Raw genomic sequence first — 13,756 nt, 5'->3', positions numbered from 1 at the left:
ATATATATATATATATATATATATGTGTGTGTGTGTGTGTGTGTGCATGTATGTGTATCTATATACACATGCATTATTAATTAGTACACATATGTGTGTGTGTGTGTGTGTGTGTATGAAAAATGAATAGAAGAGCAATGAATGCTAGCAGAAAAACAGATATGAGGGACAGGGGACCTTAATCAATAAAGAATTTTGGAATCAGAAGATTATAGTTTCAAAACCAATTAAGAAAGTGGGAAGTTTCTTAGCCAGTGCTGGAGGGCAGAGGGTGCTGGCCTAGTGCTGAGTCCTGAGCTTCAGTCTCTAGCCATCAAGCAAAGTGCATCCTGAGTGCCGCTTCTACTGCTTCTAATAGAGCATGAGATAGAACTCGCTATCAGAGCAAAGCCATGAACTCTGAGGTGGGCGAGAGCCATTTTGGAGGTGTCGAGGATGTGCTGACCACACACGAGAAGATCATGAAAAAGAAGGAAATGGGAAGGAAAAACAAGAAGCTCAGTGACCTGGAGCAGGAGGCCCAGGACCTCCTGCAGAGAACCAGCAAGCTGTGCATGGAGCAGGAAGGGAAGCTCAAGGACTTAAACAAGGTCATCCTCAATGCCAAGTGCCAGGCCATCCGCGACACCCAAATTCTGGAGAAGCAGCAGATACGAATGCAGAGGAGAAGGGGTTGGATCGGATGATGGAACGGGAGCGGCAGAAATCCATTCTAAGGCAGGGGCAGCTGGACAGGAAGAGGAGGGAGGAAAGAACACGAGGAAGGCGGCGCATTGTGGAGCAGATGGAAAAGAAGCAGGAGCAGCGGGAGCAGAAGGAGCAGACGCTGGCGTGCACGCAGCAGCTCCATGAGGAGGATCTGCGGGACCTGCAACAGAGACACCAACAAAGGCTGAAGACACAGGCTGAGCATCAGCGCATTAACGATGAAAACCAGCAGCAGAGAGCACAGCTGCGGGCTCAGGAGAAGATGATAAACCAGATGGTGATGTCATTCACCAAGAAAAAGATGGTTCAAGGAGCAGTGTGATGCTGAGCAGGAGAGAATCCAGAGGGAAAAAGGCGATTGCTGCCGGAGGGCAGTGGAGGAGAACGGCCAGGGTTAGCAGGCAGGACAGACGTCTTGCGGGCCAAGCACAACCAAGAGGTTGCAGACCGAGAGTGGCGCAAAAAGGAAAAGGAAAATGCCAGGAAGATGGAAACCGAGGCTAAGATGTGGAAAAGTCGGCTGAAACCGGTGACTTTAAAAGCGCACATGCTACCTGTTCAGGTGCAACAGGACCAGCATGAGTCTGAGCAGATTCTCAGGGCTCAGAGAGCACAGCAGGGGCAGGACCGGGCTGCCACCTTCGAGGAGGGCGGGGGTCGCGAAGAGGAGGGGCCCTGAAGCTGCAGGAGCGCATTAATGATATCCAGAAGAAACTGGAAGATCTGAGAGCCTCTGGCCTCTCTGAGAGGTGCTGCATTAACGCTGAGCGAAAAGCTAACATCCGGGGGAGCCTTCAGGGACCTTGAGTTGCCTTCGGGGACCGATTCTGCCCAGTCTCTGGGTGTCCATAATTGCTGCTATTCTAGACATTTCATAGCTACCGATTAAATCTATGCTACTTCTCTAAGAAAAAAAAAAAAAGCAGAAGAGAAGGAATGGATAGTAACAGAGGCTTGGCTGGCTGAGAGGCGCTCCCAAGTCACACCAGCACCCTTTAGCATGGCTCTGAGCAGATCAATGGCATGATTTGATCCTTAAACAGGACCCCCTTTGATACTGTCAAGAATCCGGCAGGGACACGCACAGAAAATAGTGAAATCAGTCACCATCATGTAAGATGTTTTTTTAAAAAAGCACACAGTGGCTTGGATTGGTCTAGTAGCTGTGGAAGGGATGCAACGTGGCCAGACTGTGGATACTTTAAGATTGTAGTCAGCATGCGTTCACATTAGGTACAGTATGAGAAAGAGCAGGCAGCAGGCCTGAGTCCAGACTAGAATTTCCACCCCAGTGAGGTGGACAGTACTTTCAAAGAAGCTAATCTGAGTAGTAAGATCAGGAGCTCATCTTGGGTCCTCGGGTATCTACTAGAAATTTAAGCTGATGTTAAGCATACAGTTGGATATATTAGTCAGAAGTTCAGGATAAAAGTCCAAGATTGTTTTTATTTTAAAGCCACAAGATTACGTGAGGTAACTTTAAACAATGAATTCAAATGAAAAGAAAAAAGAGAATTAAAAAGGAAGCCTCTGGATAATTTAGAGTTATCTTTGATGGAGATGGGGAAGAAACAGCAAAAGAGAGACCAAAGTTCTATCTGTCAAAAAGAAATAGGAAAACACACACACCACCAGTGTCCTGGAAGCCAGGTAAAGCAAATTTCAATAAGGAGCGATCACTTCGTCAAATGCTGTTGAAAGGCAATTAAGATGGAAAATTGGTTGTTGGATTTAACAATATTGATATTTTCAGGGATGTTAATAAAGGCACTTCTTTGAGATGACATAGGGGAAATGTATTGCAGGAGATTAAAAAAAAAGAGTAGAATGAGAGAAATTGTAGACAGAAAATGCAGGCAGCCTTTAGAGACTTTTGTTCTAGGAAGAGAAGGCAAAAATGGGGTGGCAATTAAGGAAAGTATAATCAAAACCAGGGTTTCTCGAGGAGGTAAGAGGTCATTAATATATAAATAGCCTACAAGTATATTAGAAAACATAATAATGGAAGAAAAGGGAGAAATCACGGCAACTTCCTTAAGAAGATGAGGGGGTAGATCTTATGTACAAAAGGGGACACTTTCAGGTAATCCAATGTGGATTATAGTAGACTATAGTAGAAACTGGCAGGAGGATGACGGTGGGGAGGAGTTCTGTAGTTCCTCTCGGATGGCTCGTATTCTCTGTAAAATGGGAAACAAAGATGTGAGCTGAGACTAAAGGTAGAAGTGGTATTGATGCTCTGAAGACAGAGAATAAGGGGAAAAAATGAACATTTGGGAATATGATGATTAGGGAAATACAGCATTATTTATGGGCTCCTGGGGGGGGACCTAGTTATTAATGTCAAACATCCATTTGTGTTTTTCTCTAGTCATGTTCTGTTGTACTCATAGAGTATGGAAAAACTTCATGAAGACTGCTTTAACCAAAGACAATATGACAAATTAAAAAGAGAGAATGCTGCTGCTACTGATGATGATTGTTAAGAATTCAAAACTGGGAGGAGAGGCATGAATGTATGAGTGGTTGAGAAAAACAATCAAAAGGAAGTAGAATAAGGCCAAAGAAGCATTGCAGTAGTTCTCAAAAGAAGCCTTAGGGGAAAACAGGTGGTGGTGATAGGACAGTTTTACAGTAGTGACAGATAATTGTAATGATAAGAAATAAGGTATATCCATGGAATAAGCAGATAGCTCAAAGGACAAGATTTTCAGAAGAAAGGACATAAAGTCACCAAAAAGTTAACATATTGGAAACATCACTGTGATGGCTAATTTTATGTATCAGGTTAACTGGGCCAAGAGATACCTAGATAGTTGGAAAACATTAATGTGGGTATATCTGCCAGGATGTTTTCAAAGAGATTAACATGAGAATTGATGGACTGACTAAAGCACCTGTCCTCTCCAGTGAGTAGGAATCATCCAATCCCTCAAGGGCCTGAGGAAAAGGACAAAGTGTTGGAGGAAGAGTGAACTAACCTTTCTGCTTAAGTTGAGACATCTACCTTCTCTTCTCTCAAACATTCACACTACAGGTCCTTAGGTTTCTGGACTCTGATTAAGATTCACATGATTAGCCCCTAGTCCTCCACCAGAGATTGTCAAGCCCTTGGCCTCAGATGTAGTTATATGTGACTTTCTTGGTTCTCTTTCAGTAGTCAGATCTGAGATTTCTTGGTCTCCATCACTGGGTGATACATGTGTATGTATGCCTATCATATTGGTTGTGTCTCTAGAGAATGCTAACACAATTATCTTTATTGTTATTTAAGTCACAAAAAATTATCACCAGGAAGTAATGTTGATAATGGGTCAGAGGTTTTAATTTTCAAAGAATGAGAAAGGATAAATGAAATAGTATCCATCAAAAAATAGTATTCATCTAGAATCTGAGAATGAAGCAAACATATAAATTTGATGCAATATAATGATAAAGACATGAACCAAGCACCATGAAATTACAGAGGAAAATTGATGGAGGATCCTCAAGGGCCATCAAGTGGCTAAATTAATGAACTGTGGGTGAGTTGAGTATGATGGGTTAAATGGTGGTCCTCCCACAAGATATGTCTATCTGGAACCTGTGAAAATGAACTTGTTTGGAAAGGAGACTTTTGCAATTTCAGCTGTAATTAAATTAAGGCTCTTGAGATAAAAAATCTTGGATTACCAAGGGAGATCCCAAATGTAATGAATTAATGAATTATAAGAGGCAAAGTTACCAATACAAAGGAGCCGTGAAGACAGAGACAGAGATGAAGAAAGGCATCACAGGCCAAGGATCACCTAGAACCACAAAACACCAAAAGGGGCAAGGAATGGCATCTTCCCTAGAGTCTCTGAAGAAAGTAGAGCGCTACTGATGCCTCGATGTTGGACTTCTGACTCCCTCAATTTCAAGAAACTATGTCTTTGTTATTTTACACAATTCTGCCATGATAAATTGTTACAAAAACAAATACAGTGAAACAAATATGCTGGGGAAGTCTCACAGAGATATCTAAATAGAATCCTGATAAAAGGATAAGAATTTGAGAAGGCTGGAAGTGTTCAATGAAATATTATTTCAGGTATTACATTCAAAGGCAAAAAGTAATGAGGTGACACATTGTGAGAGTTAACCATCTGTGTCAACTTGAGTAAGAAATGCCTAACTAAATGGCATCAGCATAGTTCTGGGTGTGGCTGAAGGGACACAAGACCCACCACAGGTGAGAGTGGCACCAAGCAATAGGCTTGTAGCCTGAATAGTATAAAGGGGAAACAGAAGAAAGCTCACTTCTGTTTCTTTGGAAGCTCCAGTCTTCCCCTTCACCTTGGAAGTTGTCTCCGGGCTTCTAGCACAGACTCTTCAATCTTCCAAGGCAGAACCTTCAGCCTTCCGTGGTAGATCATCTGGCCTCATCTGGCCTCCTCATACGGACTCCCATAGGACACTCCAGTGAGCTCCAGGCCTTTGAGGATCTTTCTGATCTGCAGCACACAGGAAGTCCTTGTGCACTCTTCCACACCTAATTCTGTGGTCAGCCACTGCATGCTCATCTTGTAAATCCTTATACAGTATTATCTGTATTTTTTGCATTAAACTTGTTCTCTAGTAAGCACTGACTGATGCACAAGTCATGTTTCTGGACCAACAGTTCTACAGTGTAAAACTAGATTAAATGCTCAATATTATGTGCAGCAAATCTAGGAATGTGGATTTCTTCCAAAAATTCTCAAGAAGCAATGAATAATTTAAAGGAGAGTTTTAATTCTGGGGGTGCAGGAGTGTGTGAACACAGTTCATGGGAATGTGAAGTACAGACTGGAGTCAGAAAAGTCTGGAGGCTGGAGGACCAGTTATACATGTAGTGCATTACCCTGGAGAATAATGCTAATGGTTCAATTTAAGCTGTGGCCACAGGCTGAAAGATTATTGGGAGCTACAACTAATAGCATTTCAGGATTGTCTGGCTGTTAGGGAGTAGTAGAATTTAAATTAAGCACAGAGGTTTCTACCTTAGAAAAAGAGAAACAGGCTTGGGTAGTCACCAAAAGTAGAACCTGATTTTCATTTTCAAATTTGAAATGCCTCTGGGAAATGACTAGTAAATAAATGGAAAAAAGCAGGATTTTCAGAAGGACAGTATAAATTCACACTTGTGTTTAAACAAAAAAGATGAAAGGCTGAAGGGAGATAGCAAGTGTAAGCACCAAAATCTGATGAATTTGTATAGTGAACAGAAGAAGCCAGGAGAGGTAGCAAAGGAAAAAGTTTTGGGGCTGCTTTCCTTGAACCAAAGTCCTTTGAAAATTCAGCTACTTCTCTCTTGGCTGGACATTGAACATAAAATAAGTTATTTTTGCTCTCATTTGTTCTTCAAATGGATATATTTATTCTTACAGTGCTAAGGAATTGGAGCCCTGATTTAACATGCAAATTGCATATGAACACCAAAAGTCAGTGAACATTTACTTGTAATTAGTTTACCATCTTGTTGAACTAGCACTTACCCAAGCTAAGTTATTGAACCTAAGGTCTAAGTCCTGGGAAGAATGAGAAGCTAAATAAAAACAAAATAACAAAACTTGAGGCAACGCCAAGCAAACATCCTACTCCACATCTGCTTATGGAGTAAAAAAATCATCCCAATGAACAGTGCAACATAAATCTCCTTCCCACCCATGCTCCTAATTTTTCTATTTCTCTATTCAGAGAAAATTAAATTGATAACAGTAATTGCAAGTATTTTTGTATTTGTAACTATATTTCTGTTTTCCCAGAGCAATTAGATTGCACAGAAGCGTCTCTGACGTAAACACTTACTTTTTTAATTTTTTTAATTTTTATTAGTATATGTTTGCAATACATAATGATGTCACTGACTGTATTAGTATACGTACATAATGGATCTCGATTCTTCTTTACCCTTTCCCTCCACTTCCTCCACCTTTTTTGCCAGCGTCAGATTCATTTATTTATAAGTACAGGCCAAAATGCATATAAAACACAATAATTATCCTAAACGAAGATACACTTTTAGATACATTGTCCATGCTGAATTACAGTAACTTAGTTCTCTCTTTTTTTCTCTTGTCTTTATTTTGCACTTTTTTATATACAAAAGAAACCATGCAATATTTAAGCTTGTCTGATTTACTTCACTTTAACATTATGGTCTCAAGATGAATCCATTTTCCTATAAATGATTCATGTTCATCCTTCTTAATGGCAGAGTAGTACTGTATTGTGTATACATTTTCTTTATTCATTCATCTGTTGATGGACATATAGGTTGCTTCCAAGATTTAGCTATTATGAATTGTGCTGCTATAAACATGGGTATGTATGCAGCACTGTGGAAAGATGTCTTTAACTCTTCTGGGGAGATACCTAGAAGGGGAATAGCTGGGTAAAATGGAATTTTTTTTTCAGTGCTGGGGATCGAACTCAGAACCTTACATGTGCCAGGCAGGCACAGTGCCACTGAGCTACATCCCCAGCTCAAATGGAATTTCTAATTTTAGCTTTTTGAGTAATTTCCATACTGATTTTCCTAGTGGTTGTACCAGTTTACACTCCTGCCAACAATGAAGAAGAGTTCCCTTCTCCAGCATTTGTTACTGTTTGATTTAGATGGAAGCCATTCTTTCTAGACAGACTTGGAATCTGTGTTGTTTTCATTCTCGTCAAATGATCAGTAACGTTGAACATCTTTTCATGTATGTATTGGCTGTTTGTACTACTTCATCTGAGAAGTATCTATTCATTTCATATGTCCATTTTTATAATTAGGTCTTTAAATTTGGGGGATCTAATTTTTTTAAGTTCTTTATATATTCTAGATATTAGTCCTTTGCTGGGAGTAGTGAGCAAAATCTGTTTCCCACTCTGTAGGTTGTCTCTTCACTCTGTTGGTGGTGTCCCTTGCTGGGCAGAAGTTTTTAAGTCTTATATACTCCCATTTGTTGGCTCTTGGTATTATTTCTTGTGCAATCAGGGTTCTGTTCAGAAAGTCTTTGTCTATACCAATGTCTTTGAGAGTTTTACCTATTTGGTAATACAGCAGATTAAGTGTTTCTGTTTTAACACTTAAATATTTGGTCCATTTTCATTTTCATTTATTTTATTTCATGGTAGGAGAGATGGGACTAGTTCGATCTTAGGCAGCCTAAGATAGCCAGTTTTCCCAGCACCATTTGTTAAAGAGGCTATCACTGGATAAAGATGTGGTTTTTCTATAAAATGGAATACTACTCAGACATAAAGAATGAGAAATTAGAATCATTCATAGCAAAATGGATACATATTGAGGACATACTCCCAAGTGAAATAAATGTCACACATGTATAAATACCAAATAAGTTCTCTGGTGTGAAAAACTGTAATGGTACATAAGATCCTAATGGTATAATTGACAATGTGAAATAGGAAGAAAAGGGCTAAAGGTGTAGAGAAAGTGGGAAGGGCAGGGGAAAGGAAACAAAGGAAAAGAAAAAATGAGAAAATGAAAAAATGGAAATAAAGTATTTGTAAATTAGGAAGGGCAGAGGGGGTGAAGGGAGGGCAGGGGTATGGGGAAAACTGAGAACCAAGACCTGTCATGTAAAGGTACAAGATCCCAATGATGAATGCAACTGTACTGAATATCTAAAATGTACCAATAAGCTCAATGAGGAAAGAAAGAGGCTATCTTTCCTCCAGTGAAAGCATTTGGCCAATTTGTCAAAGTTAACATAGCTGAGTGTGCCTGGAGTTTTATCTGAATCCTCTATACTGTCCAACTGATCCACAAGGCTGTTTTTGTTTGTTACCAATATTGTTTTATCACTGTGGATTTTCAGTTTAACTTGAAGCCCAGGACTGTGATATCCTTGCCTTACCATTGTTGCCTAGAATTGCATTTGCTTTTCTGGGTCTCTTTGGAAGACCTAGAAATTCTGTTTGAATTTTAGGATTGCTTTCTCTAGTTCTATGAGGGATGCTATTGGTATTTTGATTGGGACTGCATTAAATCTATTTAGTGGTTTTAGATTGTTAGCCAGTTAGACTGTACTAGTAATGCCTATCCAGAAACAGAGGCTATCTTTCCAATTTTCTGATCACCTGTTTGATCTCCTTTTTCAGAGTAATATAGTTTTCATTGGAGAGGTCTTTTACTTATTAATTTCTAAGTATTTCATTCTTTTTTATGCAATTGTGAAAGGCACTGTTTCCCTAATTTCTCTTTTGGTGAGTTTGTTATTGGCATACAGGAACTGATTTCTGACTGCTGGCTCTGTATCCTCCTGTGATACTGAATTTGATTATCAATTCTAGGAATGTTTAAGAAGAGTCTGGGGGTCTTCTATGTAAAGGCTCATGTCATCTGCAAATACTGATAATTTAACTTCTCCTATCCAGATCCTCTTTCTTTTGTCTAATTGCTCTAATAGTTCTGGAACTCGATTGACCAGGAGTGGTGATAGACATCCTTGTCTTGTTCCTGATTCTACAAGGAAAGCTTCTTTCCATTTAGTATGTTGTTGGTCATTGGTTTGTCATAGGTGGCATTTATCAGATTGTGATAAAGACCCTCTATTCCTATTTTCTTCAAGATTTTTAACTGCAAGGGCTGTTAGATTTTGTCAAATTTTTTATGCATTACTAGGATCATATGATTTTTGACTTTGCTTCTGTTAATATAGTGTATTAAATTTATTGATTTATGTATGTTGAACCATCCCAGCATCCTGGAGATGGATCCTACTTGCTCATAACGTGTAATCTTTTTTATGATTTGCTGCATTCTAAGTTCCAGGGTCTAATTGAGGATTTTTGCATCTATGTTCATTAAAGACATTGGCCTGTAGTTCTCTTTTTCATCTAGGCCCTTTTCTAGATTTGGAATAAGAGTAGTGCTCACTTCCAGGAATGACTTGGGGAGTATTGCCTCCCTCCTGATTTCTTGAGTCTGAGGAGATCGGCATCAGATCTTCTCTAAAGTCCTTGTAGAAGTCAGCATTGAATTCATCAGGATTTTCACTTTTTTAGTTGGAGTTTATTATTTCTTCAATTTTATTGAATGACACTGGATTTTTACATCTTCTTGGTTCAGCTTTCGTAGTTTATATGCATCTAACAATTTATCCATTTCTTCTGAATATTCCATCTTATTAAAGTACAGGTTCTCAAACTAATTACCAGGGATCTGCATTTTGTCTCAATTTCATTAATTTCTGCTCTGAACCTTATAGTTTTCCTCATACTTAATTATTCAAGAGTGTATTACTGAGTTTTCATGTATTTTTACATTTGCCATTGATTTCTTGGTTCACAGCACTATGATCCAAAAATGTGCATGAAATAATTTCAGTTCTTCTGCATTTACTTAAAAACACCCTATGGGCTGGTATGGCCTATACTTGAGAAAGTCTTATGTGCTGCTGAGAATAATATGTATTCTGTTGTTGGGTAGAATACTCTGTAGATATCTATTAAGTCCATTTGTTGAAAGGCTTAGTTTGACACTATTTCTTTATTTCATATCTAGTTGATGTGTCCATTAATGATAATGGGGTATTGAGATCACCCATTACAACTGTATTGGTGTATACCTGATTTTTCATGTGAAGTTGGGTGTGTCTGTATTTGGTGCAAATGTTTATAACTATTATCTCTTTCTGTTGAATTGTTCCCTTAACCAATATGTGGTGACACTTTTGCCTCTTATAATCAGTTTTGGCTTGAAATTCACTTTGTCTGAAATTAGGATAAACACTAGACTCATTTAACATGCACAAAGTAAAAGTTGAGGTAGCATATAAAAAGATACAAATGGTTTTTATGAATTCTCATTATTCAAATGTTTTAATTAAGTACAAAGAATTTAGCTGGGTCTAACTTAGCCATATGTATTAACCCACCTATCTGTCCATTTATTCAACACAACTTAGACTTCATTCTGTGTCAATTGTTTCTATCTTTCTAAGACACAACTCAAGTTATTCCTACTTCTCTGAGGGAACTATTTCACTCTTACAATCACTCCTAGAAAATGATGCTTTTTGGTATTATGAAGAGAACTAATAAGAATATTAGTCTATCAAGTGAGAATTTAACATAGTACAAGTTGAGCATCCTTAAATCTAAAAATCTGAAATCTAAAATGCTTAAAGGTCTGGAACTTTATGAATGCCAATTCTATACCTGACCTCATATAACAGGTTGCAGTCAAAACAAATAAATATTGAAAATATTGTATAGCTGGGTGTGGTGGTGCACGCCTATAATCCCAGCACTCAGGAGGCTGAGGCAGGAGGATCGCTGTGAGTTTGAGACCAGCCTGGGCTGCATAGTGAGTTCCAGGTCAGTCTCAACTGCATAGTGAAACCCTGTATCAAAAAGCAAAACAAGCAAACAAACAAAAACAAAAAAAAAAATATTGTATAAAAGTAACTTCAGGCTGAATTTATAAAGCATATATTAAAAATAAAGGAATTTCATGTTTATACTTCAGTATAATATCCAAGATACTGCATTTTATATGTGCTGATATTATAAAATCGGAAAAAAAATTTTAAAAATCTAAAACTCCTCTTGCCACAAGCCTTTCGTATAAGGGATACTCAAAATATACTAAGTAATATGTTCAAGACTCTTAAATAAGAAAAGAAAGAATCTCTGCTTTATATAAAACTCATTCCAGGAAGATGCTTCCTCTTGAAAAGTCATCATGACTATTACCACATTAGAAATATGAAAACTTGGAGCAACTGATCCATTTCCCCCACAACGAGCACTGTCTCTGTTCACAAACTTAATTTATTACACAGTTTCAGTAAAGATGGCCACATTTGTGTTTGTGCAGGAACAGTGGCCACAACAGTATCTGTCGCCTGATGTAGTTTGCAAACAAAAACAAAATGTTGCCAAATGCTTTTGTTTGTAAACCAAATTGTTCACAAACAAAAACATGCATGAACCAAGATACCATTGCGTACTCTCTGGGTCATATTCTTTCATTAATGTAACAATATATTTCCTCTCCCCTCCTTCCCTCCAAAGCTTACAGTAGAATTAGCATTTCCTTCAAACGTGCTATCTTGTTTATTTTTTTATACCTCTATCTCCTTAGCTATATTTTAAGTATCCCCACAGAAACCTCTCTCAATACTCACTGTTAGAATTCAGAAAGGATAGTTGCTGGGCAAATAGTTTCTTATGATATTATTTGGTAGTGTAATGTTGACAGATAAAAAGGAGGATAGGCAACAAAGACTGAAAGAGTATTAAGACTTTGTCCCTTGAAAATATCTGACATGTAAAGGAAAAGTAAAGGTAATGGATTTCCAAATGGTATGTTAAGGATTAAACTTATCTCAAAAGTAAGTTGTTCCGTGGCAGTGCTAAGATATCAAAACCAGAATCAAAGTTCAATTCCAATATTATTTCTCAAATAAACCTGATACAGTCTTCAAACTTCCACCCATATCAATAGACTCTTTATTTTAGATTTACACCCTTGACACAGAAAATCAGTCCAGCAGCATACAAGAAAATCTCTGAATCATCTTTTAGTCCAAGACACCTCTCATCGTTTTCATCTCCCTTGACCTGGCAAAAGCTGGCATCAAAATTCATCTTAAAATTACTGATCTTGCTGCTGACTACAGAATATTATTGAAGGTTTCTGTAAAGATCCCTAAGAGGAATCCAATGGGTTTAACACAGTGTGAAGTATTTTTGCTACTTTAAGTTTTACTCAAATATATTTAAAAGGTTCAGGGAGGGAGAAAAGGAGGTTAGTGTCTGTTTAAGAAGCAGTTTGGCAAATCCTAAATGGAAGGGTTCAGTTCTAAAGAAGTGATTCATCAGTATCATGGTTTAGATCTAAATCACCCTCCCAAATTCTCATACGTTTAGAGAGTAACTGGTCATGGAGGATTCACCCCTTGGCGTTCATAACTGAATGTGCTGTGAAGAAACAGGGCCTAGGCAGAAGTGAGTTACCAGGACTTTGGCCTGGGTCGACATGTTCCTGACCCTGGCTGTCCTGCTCGCCCTTTGTTTCCTGACTGCCATGGATAAGCAGCTATCCTTCACCAAGATCTTTTCCATACTGCTTCTGCCTTAAAGACAGCTAACTTTGGACTGAACATTTGAGAAAGTGAGCCAGATAAAGCTCTCTTCTTGTAAGTTTTGGGTGTGAGGTTTTTTGGTCCAAGCAATGGGAAAATTACTACTGCAATTGGTAAAGACCAATTCATTATGAAGTAGAAATTCATTATGGATGGGAATTACAATGAATCTAGCGGTTAGTCTCACAAGAGGGAGAAGTAGAATTGGTGCTACAATCTTAGTTACCCAAGTAACTATTTACAGTGAGAAACTGAAACTGATCATAACAGGATATTAGTTGGAAGAAGAGGAAAAAAGATCACAATACTTAGATATTTATTATTATTATTTCATTTGTTTTAAAATCCTCTCTGTTCTGATGTGAGAAATGAAATTATGAAAAATAATATACAGAAAAGTATATCTAGGTGTGTGCAGAGGTAACGAAAAAGCATACAAAGTTATTGGGAAAAAAAATTAAATTCAAATTTAAGACTGCATCACTACCAAGAGCTGCGGTTTTCAAGCACTGTTGGGAATGGATGATTCTCCTGGTGATGCCGTTAAACTGAGAACTCTGAGGCAGAGGGTCTGGCAGAGCTTGTGATTTTGCTTTTCTACAGATTTCTTAGGTAGCTCTTTTTGCTGAACTGCAGACCACATTTTGAGCAGCAAGCATAGATCAAAGCAGTGTTTAGCGATTATAGAGCAACTTTCCGAATGCAGCCCCTGAAGGGGAGGAGAAGGGCAAATTATGTCACTATGTCCACAAAATACCTAACTTAAAGCAAGCATTGAATACTTTTTATTCAACGGTGATTTCCCAATTTGGGTAACCTGTTTTCCAATTTTAGAAGGTTTTTTTTTAACTTTGCATGTTTCCATCCTTAAAGATATTTTTACTATTTTAAAAATTAAAGTTCTTTTATTTCCCCATAAAATATATAAAAGTAAAGAGAAAATG

General features: G+C 38.2%; 1 protein-coding gene and 1 pseudogene across 7 annotated transcripts in view; one reads left to right on the top strand and one right to left on the bottom strand.

Annotated features, from left to right (window-relative positions):
* The window catches only part of Gpc5 (glypican 5), a 1,306,099-nt gene that overhangs the window by 1,217,644 nt on the left and 74,699 nt on the right, over window positions 1-13,756 (bottom strand). The gene's annotated exons all lie outside the window — the stretch shown is intronic.
* Window positions 393-1,515, top strand: LOC104866754 (annotated as a pseudogene).

The sequence above is a fragment of the Fukomys damarensis genome, unplaced genomic scaffold, assembly GCF_012274545.1.
Source record: "Fukomys damarensis isolate Sample0158 unplaced genomic scaffold, DMR_v1.0_HiC HiC_scaffold_6, whole genome shotgun sequence".
NCBI classification, from domain to species: Eukaryota; Metazoa; Chordata; class Mammalia; order Rodentia; family Bathyergidae; genus Fukomys; species Fukomys damarensis.
This window is presented reverse-complemented; position numbering and strand designations above follow the sequence as displayed.